The following is a 14,007-nucleotide window of genomic DNA, read 5'->3' as shown; positions in this document are numbered from 1 at the left end:
AAGAAGGTGGACCCAGGGAACTATAGGCCGGTGAGTCTGACTTCTATACCAGGAAAGATCTTTGAACAAATTATTAAACATCATGTATGTAAGTACCTGGATAAGAATGAAGTGATTAACCAGAGTCAGCATGGGTTTGTAACTAACAAGTCATGTCAGACTAACTTAATTTCCTTCTATGACAGAATCACTGACTGGGTGGATCAGGGAAATGCTGTAGATATAGTATATCTTGACTTCAGCAAAGCATTTGACAAAGTATCTCACACCATCCTTATTGAAAAAATGACCAAGTATGCAATGGACCAGGCAACTGTTAGGTGGATTCATAACTGGCTTAGTGATCGGACTCAAAGGGTGGTTGTAAATGGCTTCACATCCAGCTGGATGAATGTCTCAAGTGGGATACCACAGGGCTCTGTCCTGGGACCTGTATTGTTCAACATCTTCATCAATGATTTAGATGAAGGAATTGAGGGTAAACTGATTAAATTTACTGATGACACAAAGCTAGGAGGGATAGCTAATACTAGAGAAGAGAGAGAGAGGATTCAAAAAGACCTAAATAAACTGGAGCAGTGGGCAGCAACCAACAGAATGGTTTTTAACAGGGAAAAATGCAAAGTACTACATCTGGGCAATAAAAATGAAAAAAGCATATACAGAATGGGAGGAATAGAGCTAAGCAACAGTACATGTGAAAAAGACTTAGGTATACTAATAGATCATAGACTGAACATGAGTCAACAGTGTGATGCAGCAGCAAAAAAGGCAAATACAATTCTGGGATGTATTAACAGAAGCATACAGTCTAGATCACGTGAAGTCATTATCGGTCTTTACTCCTCTTTGGTCAGACCTCATCTGGAATACTGTGTACAGTTTTGGGCACCACATTTTAAAAAAGACATAGACAAACTGGAACAAGTTCAGAGAAGAGCGACCAGAATGGTGACTGGTCTGCAAACCATGTCCTATGAGGAACGGTTGCAGGATTTGGGAATGTTTAGCTTGCAAAAAAGAAGACTGAGAGGAGACTTAATAGCTGTCTACAAATATGTCAAGGGCTGTCACATTGTAGAAGGATCATCTTTATTCTCATTTGCACAGGGAAAGACTAGAAGCAACGGGATGAAACTAAATGGAAGGAGACACAGATTAGATATTAGAAAAAACTTTTTGACAGTTAGGGTGATTAATGAGTGGAACAGGCTGCCACGAGAGGTGGTGAGTTCCCCTTCAATGGACGTCTTCAAACAGAGGCTGGACAGACATCTGTCTGAGATGATTTAGTGAATCCTGCTTTGAGCAGGGGGTTGGACCAGATGACCCAGGAGGTCCCTTCCAACTCTACCATTCTATGATTCTATGATTCTATGATTCTATGACAATATACGCTGTTAAAGGCAACACTAAGTATAAGCGAAAGTCTCAAGAAGACAACATATGCTGTTAAAAGCAACAGTAAGTATGAGCGAAAGTCTCAAGAAGACAACATACGCTGTTAAAGGCAACACTAAGTATAAGCAAAAGTCTCAAGAAGACAACATTCACTGTCGTCGTAGGGGGTGGTTCCCAACTCGGATTCCCCCTCTATGAACCAGAAAGGAGAGCCCCTCTGTAGGAAAGGCTCCCATTACCATTCCACGTGGACATTTCGTTACATACTCTGGCACTTTTAGTTCCGATAGGACAATGTCAAGTGTGCAGGGACACACCCCTCCACTGATAACACCCAGTTGTCAAATTATTCCTACATTTCCAGGAGGAATAACAGAACAATACAGAATAACAAGAAAAAGAATGCTCCGGAATGGTTAGACTATGAGCAATACTTATCATTGCTAAAATAATATGACTAAAACAGACATGATGGGTGACCCAGATAGGTCCACTTAGAGGGGTATTTTCCTCTTAAAAAGCAATTATAAATTGCTAAGACGTAACTTTTCTTTATGATCAGAGGGGGGTTGTACCTTTACGACCCCAATAGATTCTGAGAATGAACTCACAGTTCCTTGAAGGACTTGATGGACCATTGTGCAAGAGAAATACAGTGCAACGGACACAGAATTAAATCAGCGTTGTAGCATATAGATTCTCGGGATAGGAGGGAATTAGGACCCCCACGGTTCACTAGGTGAGAGCGATATGCTGTGAATTTATAAAATGGAATACCTTTAAAGGGTTGGTCCACTAGATGGATAACCACATCTTAAATGCTGTAGTCCATGAACAAAATAAAAAATCTTAAAACCTAAATCAGTAAATCAGTGGCCGCTAATGGGCTGCAGCTAGTGATGAGCGAGTATGTTCTGTTAACCCTTTCGGCGAGCATGCTGTCGCATGCGGAGTGCTCGCCGAGTATTTACAGCGTGCTCAGTGTTATGTCTGAATCACTCCCATGTGCATGATTTGCCACTGTTTGACAGCTTTATTACATGTGAGGAATGCCTAAGAAATCATACACAGGGATGTGCTTCAAACATAACACTGAGCACGCTGAAGATACTCGGAAAACACCAGAGCATGCTCGTAAATCTCGAGTAACGAGCATGCTCACTCATCACTAGCTGCAGCCAATCAGCACTCACATGTCCCCCACTGAGTTTCATCGAAAGTAAGTATGAGCGAAGCGAAGTTAGTTGTTAGATATCCACGGACTAACAACTAACTGTCACTATATGAGTGCTCGGAACCATGGATACCTAAGCTCCTGCAATGCCCAGCACATGGGGTAAGAGACATAGCTTATCAGAAGAACTATACTATATTTCTAATTGAAGGTATTTGCTAATATTATTACACCTACTACATATTGGGATAGGATCTTGCCCTTTAATGGCAGCAGGTGTCTTGGTGATAATTAAGGGGTTAAAATCTATGCTCGGGTTCCCAGCAAAGGACATCAGATAGTTTAACAATGATCGACGTGACCCAAGAGAACAGTGATTACTAAGATGACCCTGAGCATCAGAACATGAAGCCCTATGTCGTGTAAAACCGCAATTCACATCTATTATTACGAGGGCAAAATCCCGATGGCACCACGAAAAAAATCCTACTGGCTGATAAACAATTAAATACTATCTAAATGTTTAATGGCGGGTCCATGGTGCGGGTTATGAAATTCTTATTTCTTCAGTTTCCATTTCCTAATGTCATGACAACACACTGTAGTTTTATGCAACTTAATAATGCAGAATACAATACGGAATTGACTGCTACCCACAGTCTGCAAGAGGAGAGGGTATAAATAAAAGACTTCATTGTATTAATAAATAAAGCGGGTAAGGACCAGCCGGCAATGAGATGGCATACCCATGAGGCCCGCTGTAAATGTGCGCTGCAACAATACAAACACAGTCTACTTACTAAAAGACCATTTCCAGCTTACTTGCTTATCTGCCCAAGGGGGCGGAAATAAATGCCAGAATATTTTATTTAAAAATCACATCATATTTTTATAGGGAAAGTTTTCCTTCATTGAAATGAAAAGCGAATGCTGACTTTAAAAGGGAACCCGTCAGGACTATTTTACATATAGAGGCTGTACTGGCACTTGTCCTCCAATAAAAATGATAAACCACATGGTTAATTGTATAATTAAAGGGAAACTGTCAGCATGTTTTACATAGGGAACTAGTGGTATGGCTGTATAGCTGATTGTCCTCCAAGAAAAATTATACCTTTTTTGTAGAGATCCGATGTGCCAATCATGAGATATCTAGTGTATCTGAAGCCATATGCAAATCAGGGTGGAAGTGCACTGGAGGCGTGTCAATGCACTTGGAAGAAGCAGTGCACTTACAGTCTGCTTTGTATATTTTGATCTGACACGTGGATCAAAATCGGACATGTCCCCACAATTTTGCACAGACCACGGAAAATCACGGACATGTGATTGACCCCATTTACTATTGTAAAACACGGAGAGAACTCGCAACCAAAAAAATGATGTCTGAATGAGGCCTAAGGCTCTCAAGACCTAGGATGCGGCCAGGCGCGTTTCCTCATAATGCTTTGCAGCTATCACATCACATGGTAAAGCCCAGCCAATCGGTAGTAACTATCATTGACTGTATAAAAGCTGAGGCAGGAAATACAGCAGCCATTCTGTGGTGAATCTGGATAGTGATAGGACATCAGAGCTCACAGCTCAGCAATAGAGATTAGGAGTGAAAGCCATAAAACACTGAAGAACCTGTATAGATAGGCCCTAATTCATTAAGACAAGTTTTTTGGATACCAGTTTTAATGAAGGGAACGCTGTAAATTTTTGTTCTAAATTATGCCCTTTTGTAAATTTTTCGGGCGCCGTTGCCCTTGTCCTGTCCCACCCAAGCTCTGCTTTTTTAAAAAAAAAAAAGTTGTAGGAGTGGGCTGGACTCATGTAACAACGGAAAATGTTGAAATTTTTTTTTAAGAGGCTTTGAGTTATGCAAAAATTTTTGCAACGTTTCAAGCGGCTTTACACCAGAATTCTAGCGAAAACTGTGGGATGTAACGGCCACATTTGTAAGGGTGTAGCAATGAAGAAGACTAGTGTGCGAGGAAAATAGAAAAACACAGAATTAATGGATATGAGAGTCACGCATCATACACGTCTTTTCAGGGCAATTGGAAGGTTTGGAGAACTTTCAACTTACGGCAAATCGTTTCGCTGTGAACTGAATTTCCTGGTAAAATTTGTCGAAACGAATTTCAAAAGATTCACTCAGCGGGAAACCTATGCAAACCCAATTAAAACATACAAGCTCTGTGCAGATATCACTTGGGTGATGTTCAGACTTAGGGCTCTGATGCAGCAAGGCGACATTACATATCCCTGAGCCAACATGAAATAATGGAATAGCTAGACAAATCAGCAGAAATGAGGATTCAATGGTTTCAGTGATTGATCTACAGACACACATACTGATAATGTTGTCTCCCCCTCCTCCAGAACTCCCATAACGTGCCCCAGTAACATCCCCTTGAAAGTCATATGATTATAGCATGATTTCCGAAGAGGCTGTATTCACGCTGTAGAGGCTGTATTCACGCTGTAGAGGCTGTATTTATGCTGTACAGGCTGTATTCACACCGTAGAGGCTGTATTTACGCTGTACAGGCTGTATTCACACTGTAGAGGCTGTATTTACGCTGTACAGGCTGTATTCACGCTGTACAGGCTGTATTCACGCTGTAGAGGCTGTATTCATACTGTACAGGCTGTATTCACGCTGTAGAGGCTGTATTCATACTGTACAGGCTGTATTCACGCTGTAGAGGCTGTATTCATGCTGTAGAGGTTGTATTCATGCTGTAGAGGCTGTATTCACGCTGTAGAGGCTGTATTCATGCTGTAGAGGCTGTATTCACACTGTACAGGCTGTATTCACGCTGTAGAGGCTGTATTCATGCTGTAGAGGCTGTATTCACACTGTACAGGCTGTATTCACGCTGTACAGGCTGTATTCACGCTGTAGAGGCTGTATTCATGCTGTAGAGGCTGTATTCACGCTGTACAGGCTGTATTCACGCTGTAGAGGCTGTATTCACGCTGTACAGACTGTATTCACGCTGTAGAGGCTGTATTAATACTGTACAGGCTGTATTCACGCTGTAGAGGCTGTATTCATACTGTACAGGCTGTATTCACGCTGTACAGGCTGTATTCACGCTGTAGAGCCTGTATTCATGATGTAGAGGCTGTATTCACGCTGTAGAGGCTGTATTCATGCTGTAGAGGCTGTATTCACACTGTACAGGCTGTATTCACGCTGTAGAGGCTGTATTCATACTGTACAGGCTGTATTCACGCTGTACAGGCTGTATTCACGCTGTAGAGGCCGTATTCACGCTTTGTGTTGATATTTGTAGAGCTCCTCAACATTGACATTGCAACCAACACCAACAAGGAAAAAGAATTATGAAAATCACATGATTGATACATGTGTTAACAATGTGCAAATTCTGAAAAACGGAAAGAAATTTTTCAAAACATCATCTGCATATCAGTAACATGTCTATCGATCCCATGATTTCCATAATTCATTTTTGGTGTTGAAATTTCAATGTGTAGAACAGTATTAGGTCAGTATTTTCCATCAGTATTTGTAAGTCAAAACCAGGAGTGGAACAGTCAGAAGAAAAGTATAATAGAAACAAGGGCACCATTTCTGCAATTTTTCAATTCAATTTTCAATTTTTGGCTTACAAATACTGATGTAAATTTAATGACCATATACGTGGCCTAATGGGGTTTAATGGAACTTTGCATGAAATCAAAGATACGTGTAGATAAAGTAATGCATCCCAAAATACTATAGGTGATGCATTATGGCGCCATAAAACTTAGACATCATACAGAACCATATTACGCCTGTTTGCCCTGAAGAGATTTTGATTTTTCAGCTGTGAAATCCATTTTTCATGTACGTACATTTTCAATCTTAAAATATACATGTCAGGCCTTGTGCAGATCACATTTAAGCCCTACAATTAGCGTACAGCTGCTTCTCTACATTCTAAATATATCCACAGGGATCTATTGGGAAGCGGAGACCTGAAAACATTGGAATTAAAGGCTATGGACACCTTTGACAAGGAAAAAAAATGATTTTCACAAGTTTCAGTCTCCAATCTTAATTCCTTCATTCATTATTCAGACCCCTCGATATGCAGATTCAAGTTACAGATTTTTCAATTTTTTTGGGAGTGTCTCTCCCTGTAATATAGGCTGGATGTGAGGTGTGTGTATCCAGGCTTCTGTCGTATTCATATAAATACAGCTTCTATCCTGCAATTATTTCTTCTTCATGTGTTTAAAGAAGTTGCCCACTACTTTTACATTGATGCCCTACACTTTGGATAGGGCATCAATGTCTGATCGGCCGGGGTCTGATACCCGGCACCCTTGCTGATCAGTTGTTATCGGAGTTGGCCGCGGTGGCCGCCGGCCGGAAGTGCTTACTTGCTGAGCTTGGCCATCTAGTTGTAATGGCCGCCGCGGTGTATTGCACATCTGCCTCCTATTCAATTCAATGGAAGGCGAATGTGCAGTGCCCTGCGGCGGCCACTACAACTAGACGGCCAAGCTCAGCAAGTAAGCACTTCCAGCCGGCAGCCGCCGCGGCCAACACCGATAGCAGCTAATCGGCTAGGGTGCTGGGTGTCGGACCCTGGCCAATCAGACATTGATTCCCTATCCATAGTGAAAAGTAGTGGACAACTTCTTTAACTCCTTGTCTACCCTCCATAAAACCTTAGATACTTTCCCCTCTCTCCACTGCAGATCTGTATACAACCCCTTCTCCATCCGTTCTAAAAACCTGTATGAAAGTTGTATGTAGCCTTCAATCACTCATGGGCTACAAAAGCATTGGTTTCATGTACACGTCATGAAAGAATTCTCACTGTATTAATTAAATGTATCCTATATTAGTTTATAGGAGATGGCCATTCTTCACAGCCTAAAAATGCAATGTGAACGGAGACTTATAGCAAAATAATACCACAAAAAATCGACAAAATAATATAGGTAACAAATATTACAACGGTAACAAACAAGACGGGCATAGTCTAGGGCAGTATAGTAAATCAAATACCATGGACATTTCGGGTTAATGGGTTTTAGGTGAAAAGTAGGAGGTCTAACTATGGCTGAATGTTGCTTTCCCTTCCGTGCTGGAAGGAGTTAACGATCAATCACGCCATGAGACCCCGCTATCCTGGACAACCCCTTTAAGCCTCCAATTCTGATTTCTATAAGGAGACGCGCTTTTACCTTTTAATATCCGGACATGAACAAGCCCCTCGACACCAACATAGCAGGAAGAGAAGGGTCTCCACGGGCTTCTCGTACCCAGTCCGCCAGGCCTGAGCTCAGATGCCTGCACTGTCTCTGTCTCACATTTTCCAGTCACAAACTTGCAGCCAAGACCCTGCCCAGCCCCTAAGAATTTCCTGGACTGCTCCTCTACCTCATCTCTATTGAAGCCTTGCGGCCTCACTATTGCATGGACACACTGCCAGGATCTGAGGCTCCTGCTCACTGAAATAGAGTGGGGAACACATGTTTTACATTACTGGGCTTCCTCCTCTTCCTCCTGGATACCCCCAGGGTCTGAGATAATGATACTCAGCATAGAAACAAACAGCCCAGCACTGCACGCGCCAGCAATTCTCATTATTAAAGGATATCAGTGACGATAATAAAATAATAATTGGTCACGCCTGACCTGCTTTTTTTTTTTTTCCTGCTATTCATACAGCACCAGTTTATTCAGCAACAGAGCTGACAATCTAATTTCGCTAATTTCATATACAGCCAATACACCTATCATATAAACAGGGGCGTAATGATCGCGATAGCAGAGGTCACGACAGCGCCCGTGCGGGTATTGGGCCCCTGATTCCAGTGCAAACTTCAACCGAATGTGCGTCCTCACAGCGCAGCGCTTCAATACACGCTGTCGGCCAATTAGAGGCCAGCAGCTGACATCGGCGTGCACGTGATTGGGGGAGCAGGGCAGTGACATCATGCGCTCCCGTCGGTTCTATGCTGAAGTCTGCTGTCGGCTTCAGAAGAGGAGCGGAGGGAAGGTGAGTAGAATTTTTTTTTCTTTCTATGCATTAAAGGACAGCTGTAGAATGGGGGACATATACCAGGATGGGGGACATACATACCATGCTGGGGCCCATGATAAGGGACATACATACCAGGATGGGGCCCAGGATAAGAGACATAAATACAAGGATGGGGCCCAGGATAAGGGACATATATACCAGGATGGGGCCCAGGATAAGGGACTTATATACAAGGATGGGGCCCAAGATAAGGGACATATACAGTACAGACCAAACGTTTGGACACACCTTCTCATTTAAAGATTTTTCTGTATTTTCATGACTATGAAAATTGTACATTCACACCGAAGACATCAAAACCATGAATTAACACATGTGGAATTATATACTTAATAGTGTTGAGCGAACATGCTCGACACTGCTCGGTACTCGCCCGAACATCACGCTACTCGGGATGTTCGGCGAGCACCGACCATTTCCGGGATACTCGGGCGGGAGCTCAGGTCTCCGCCCTGCATGTTTGGTGCTCTTTACAGAGCCAATGAACATGCAGGGATTGCCAGCCAGTCACTGTAATGCCACAGCCATGTTGTTTGTGGGCATTACAGTGATTGGCTGGCCGCACAGCGTCACCTCCCAGATGATCAGCCCGTCATGATTGGTGTGTGTGGGTGTCTGTGCGTATGTCTGCGAGTGTGTGTGGGGTGTCTGTGCGTGTGTCTGCGCGATGTCTGCGGGTGTGTGCGGTGTCTGTGCGATGTGTGCGGTGTCTGTGCGTGTGTCTGCGGGTGTGTGCGGTGTCTGTGCGTGTGCGCGGTGTCTGTGCAATGTCTGCGGGTGTGCGCGGTGTCTGTGCAATGTCTGCGGGTGTGCGCGGTGTCTGTGCGATGTCTGCGAGTGTGTGCGGTGTCTGTGCGATGTCTGCGGGTGTGTGGGGTGTCTGTGCGATGTCTGCGAGTGTGTGCGGTGTCTGTGCGATGTCTGCGAGTGTGTGCGGTGTCTGTGCGATGTCTGCGGGTGTGTGCGGTGTCTGTGCGATGTCTGTGCGATGTCTGCGGGTGTGCACGGTGTCTGTGCGATGTCTGCGGTGTCTGTGCGATGTCTGCGAGTGTGTGCGGTGTCTGTGCGATGTCTGCGGGTGTGTGCGGTGTCTGTGCGATGTCTGCGGGTGTGTGCGGTGTCTGTGCGATGTCTGCGAGTGTGTGCGGTGTCTGTGCGATGTCTGCGGGTGTGTGCGTGCAGGCAGACATAGGCCGATGTGACACTACTACTCCCATCGGCCTATGTCTGTCCCCCGTCCACTCGTGCCAGCAGGATCAGCTCGATGGGAGCAGTAGTTCCCATCAGCCTGATCCTGCTATTTAAATTGCCCTACTGTGTCCCCAATAAATGTTAAATACATGTCATTGGTGGCCAGTGGTTGCCTACAATAAATTACCTGTCCCCGCCGATCGCCACCTAAAATAAAGTAAAAAATAAAAAACTACACCTATACTCACCTAGACACCTAATTCCCCGAAGCCATCAATCTCCTGTAATAAAATATAAAATAATAAACCACAACCTTATCCTTACCCCTCCGTAGTAGTCCACGAGTGTCCCACGATGATCTCCAGTTTAGAGCAGCCACATAGAATGTGACCGCTCTGAACCGCTGCCGCCGCTAGAATGATGGGGCCGTAAAGCAGCCCCGTCACTGCATAAGCGGGTTCGCCGGAGTTCAGGCAGCGCTGCTCCGGTCAGCTCCTTTACGGCCCTGCTGTATCGTGAGAAATTCCCACGGTACAGCAGTGCCGTAAAGGAGGTCTCCAGAGCTGCGCTGCCTGAATGCACTCCGGTGACCTCAGTCAGTGGCTCCCGCTGCCGGGAGCGGACGTGTTCCCGGCAGTGTGAGCTTACAGCAGCCATGCACAGCTGTCACCATCTCCAGATGTGACAGCTGTGCATGGGAGATCAGCACAGGAAAGTGGACAGGTAACTATTTTTTTTTAGTAAACTAAGAATTAAATAAAATTGTGTGTTTTATTTCAAATAAATTATTTTTTTCTGGGTGTAGTGTGTTTTTTCTTTTTAACACTTTGTAGGTTAGTAATGGGGGTGTCTTATAGACGCCCATCATTACTAACCTGGGCTTCATGGCAGCTGGCGCTGACATGAACCCCAACCCTATTACCCCCTGCCACCGCACCAGGGCAGCGTGGAACAGCGAGGCTAAGTGCCAGAATTGGCGCATCCTATGCGGCTGACGGCTGGTGTTTCTAGCCTGGGAGGGGGCCAATATTCATGGCACCCTTCCTGGGCTATAAATATCAGCCCCAGCTGTCTGTGTGGCACCCCAGGGGTCTGGTTTCCACAGTAATAGCAGTATTACGTCTGTGAGCAGGTGGGAGGTCTCCTGGGCAGGAATCCTAAGCATGCCACACCTCCTGCTCAGTCCTGGGAGGGGAAGAACTTCCCCTACATAAACTGGGGCTGAGGCAGGGTTAGAGGGAGGAGTTCCAGACAGAGACGGAGTCTGGTCTGGACACGCAGAAACAGGGACAGAGAGACATCAGGAGCTCTGTAGGAGCCAAGGAGAAGCGCCAGGGGCTGGAGCCGTGCAGAGCTCGCCCTGGGAGAAGGTACTAAAACCGGACACAGGAGTCCGAGGCTGTGGGGACTAAGATATTCCCAGCAGCAGAATCCATCCGGCAGGGGATTCCAGGTCCTCTGGCCATAAAAGCCCGGAGGCTCAGTCACAACGAAGGGACCAGCACCGCCATCCCGGAGCGGAGGCTAACAGGAGGCCCCAGGTCACCAGCCATACGGGTGAGCACCACACGGTATACCCAGGGACGTGGGCTACTTGTAACCGCTGAAAGCAGGGTAGCCAGGAAGGGTACAGACTAACGGGAAGGCCTACAACTCCACCTGGCCAGGGGAACTCCGGCTTACTCGCAGACTAACCAGGCCCCAACTACTAGCCAGTACTCCCGCCGGAATTTGCCTTGTACCATCAGTAAAGGCCCTGAACTGTACCCTCGCGTCTCCGTGCTTCCTTGTCGCACCGTTAGTGCTGGGACATCCACACCATCACTCCCAACATCACCCACATCCGCTGCCCTGAGGCCATACCTCTCCCGTTGGGGGTTATATCAACATTGCTGCACACCTATACCACCGGCCTCAGCGGTCTGCCCTGCAGCGGCGGTTTCATAACCGCATTCAACGGGTGGCGTAGTCGGACACTAATACCATCATACCAATAACTGCCACTTAGTTTGACCACCCTGGGCGCGGACCAGGTCACCGCCACACGAAGACTACTACCCCCATCGGATCCGGCTCCGGGTATCCCCCGCGCGCACGCGCGCTGCACTACAGGACTGGCCCAGGGGGCGAGTCATCTGCCTAGCCTTTGCTAGCTATTAAATAGGGGGTACCCCACGTCATTTTTTTGGGGGGGGTCCCCCATTTTAATAGCTAGTAAAGGCTAGGTATTCAGCTGGGGGCTGATATTAGTAGTCTGGGAAGCTCCGTGGGTATTACCCCCTTCCCAGGCTTCAAACATCTGCCCCAGCCATCTGCTTAACCTCCGCTAGAGCCTAAAATTATGGGGGATCCCACGCCAATTTTTTTTTAAATAAATCCTTTATTTTAACACTAAATGAAATTTGAGGAGTTAATAAAGATGCAGTCCCTAAATTATTATTTATTTTTTAATTAATTTTTCCCAAAAATTTTGACGTGGGCTTTGCCATATTTTTGTATGCCAGCCAGGTACAGCATCCAGCTTCTATGAACGCGCCATTTTCCGGGGTGGCTGCGGACTGCAATTTGCACCGGGGGGGGGGCAGAAAGCTTGGGCCTCCCTGCGCTGCAGATTCCATCCCCCAGCTGCCTAGTTGTACCTGGCTGGACACAAAAATAGGGAGAAGCCCCACGTATTTTTTTTTAATTATTTCAGGAAATTCATGAAATAATTTAAAAAAAATTGATGTGGGGCTTCGCCCTATATCTGTGTCCAGCCAGGTACAGCAGGCAGGAACGGGCTGCGCCCAACCACCAGCTGCCTATTTGTACCTGGTTGGACACAACAATATAGGGAAGCCCTTTTTTTCTTAATTATTTCATGAATTTCATGAAATAATTAAAAAAAAAAATACGTGGGGCTTTGCCCTATTTTTGTGTCCTTCCAGGTACAACTAGGCAGCTGGGGGCTGGAATCCGCAGCGTAGGGAGGCCCAAGCTTTCTGCGCCACCCCCGCTGCAAATTGCAGTCCGCAGCCACCCCGGAAAATGGCGCGTTCATAGAAGCGCCATCTTCTGGCGCTGTACCCAACTCATCCAGGGCCCTGGTGCGGTGGCTCACTGGGTAATAAAGGGGTTAAGGCCAGCTTGGCATTATCAGCTGGCCCTAAGCCCGAAATTCATGGGGTCACGCCAATATTAGACATGACCACCATGAATTTCTAGTAATGTATTTAAAAAAAACACAACACCCAGATAAAAGTCCTTTAATTGAAATAAACACACAATTCTTTATTGTTCTAAATTAAACTATACTTACCATCACGCCCATTCCAGCTGAAGCCAACGATCTCCTGCAATAAAAGAAAAATAATAAAGCAACCTCATCCTTACCTTTCCATGGTTCCCACGACAGCTTCAGCTCTGCTACATCGAGATGACAGGCTGGACCGCAGCAGAACGCTGCCATCCAGACTGTCATCCCGCAGACACTGAGAAGCGCAGGCATGCTTGCGCTCCTCAGTGTCTCTCTGTGACGGCATAAAGATGAGCCGAGTTCATGTCCAATGAACTCGGCTCACCTCATGCACGTCACTGACAGCGTGGGAGAATTCTCCTGCACTCAGCGCTTCAGCGTGAGAATTTTCCCACGCTGTCAGTGACGTGCATGAGGTGAGCTGAGTTCATTGGACATGACCTCACCTCATTCACGTCACTGACAGCGTGGGAAAATTCTCACGCTGAAGCGCTGAGTGCAGGAGAATTCTCCCACGCTGTCAGTGACGTGCATGAGGTGAGCCGAGTTCATTGGACATGAACTCGGCTCATCTTTATGCCGTCACAGAGAGACACTGAGGAGCGCAAGCATGCCTGCGCTTCTCAGTGTCTGCCGGATGACAGGCTGGATGGCAGCGTTCTGCTGCGGTCCAGCCTGTCATCTCGATGTAGCAGAGCTGAAGCTGTCCTGGGAACCATGGAAAGGTAAGGATGAGGTTGGTTTTGTTAGAACCTTGCTCTTAGGTTTTTTCCTTTGCTGGTCACATGACCTCGTTGGCCTATTTAATCCTGCTCCGCCCTTCTGGCTTTGCTGGACTTCATTGTATAACTACTTTCTAGCTAGCCTGTGCTCTGTATCTAACTCTGTTAGTTTGCTTGGTCTACGGACCTCTTTGTTCTTTATATTTTGTTTGTTTGTCTGTCTGC

At 46.0% G+C, this 14,007-nt stretch overlaps 1 protein-coding gene across 3 annotated transcripts in view; it reads right to left on the bottom strand.

Moving 5' to 3' along the window:
- Positions 1-14,007, bottom strand: part of SGCD (sarcoglycan delta) — a 1,005,043-nt gene that overhangs the window by 309,762 nt on the left and 681,274 nt on the right. Inside the window, exon 1 of one of the 3 annotated variants that reach the window (XM_073649871.1) lies at positions 7,772-7,965. The exons of the other annotated variants lie outside the window; for them this stretch is intronic. The gene's annotated coding sequence lies outside the window, so the exon portion shown is untranslated. Of the gene's footprint in view, positions 1-7,771; positions 7,966-14,007 lie in introns of those variants that run through there. 3 annotated transcript variants of the gene reach the window in all.

Source organism: Phyllobates terribilis, unplaced genomic scaffold (genome assembly GCF_046119375.1).
Source record: "Phyllobates terribilis strain yellow unplaced genomic scaffold, ASM4611937v1 Scaffold_10__3_contigs__length_209671492, whole genome shotgun sequence".
Lineage (NCBI taxonomy): Eukaryota > Metazoa > Chordata > Amphibia > Anura > Dendrobatidae > Phyllobates > Phyllobates terribilis.
Note: the sequence above shows the minus strand (reverse complement) of the source record. Positions and strands in the feature narration are given on the sequence as shown.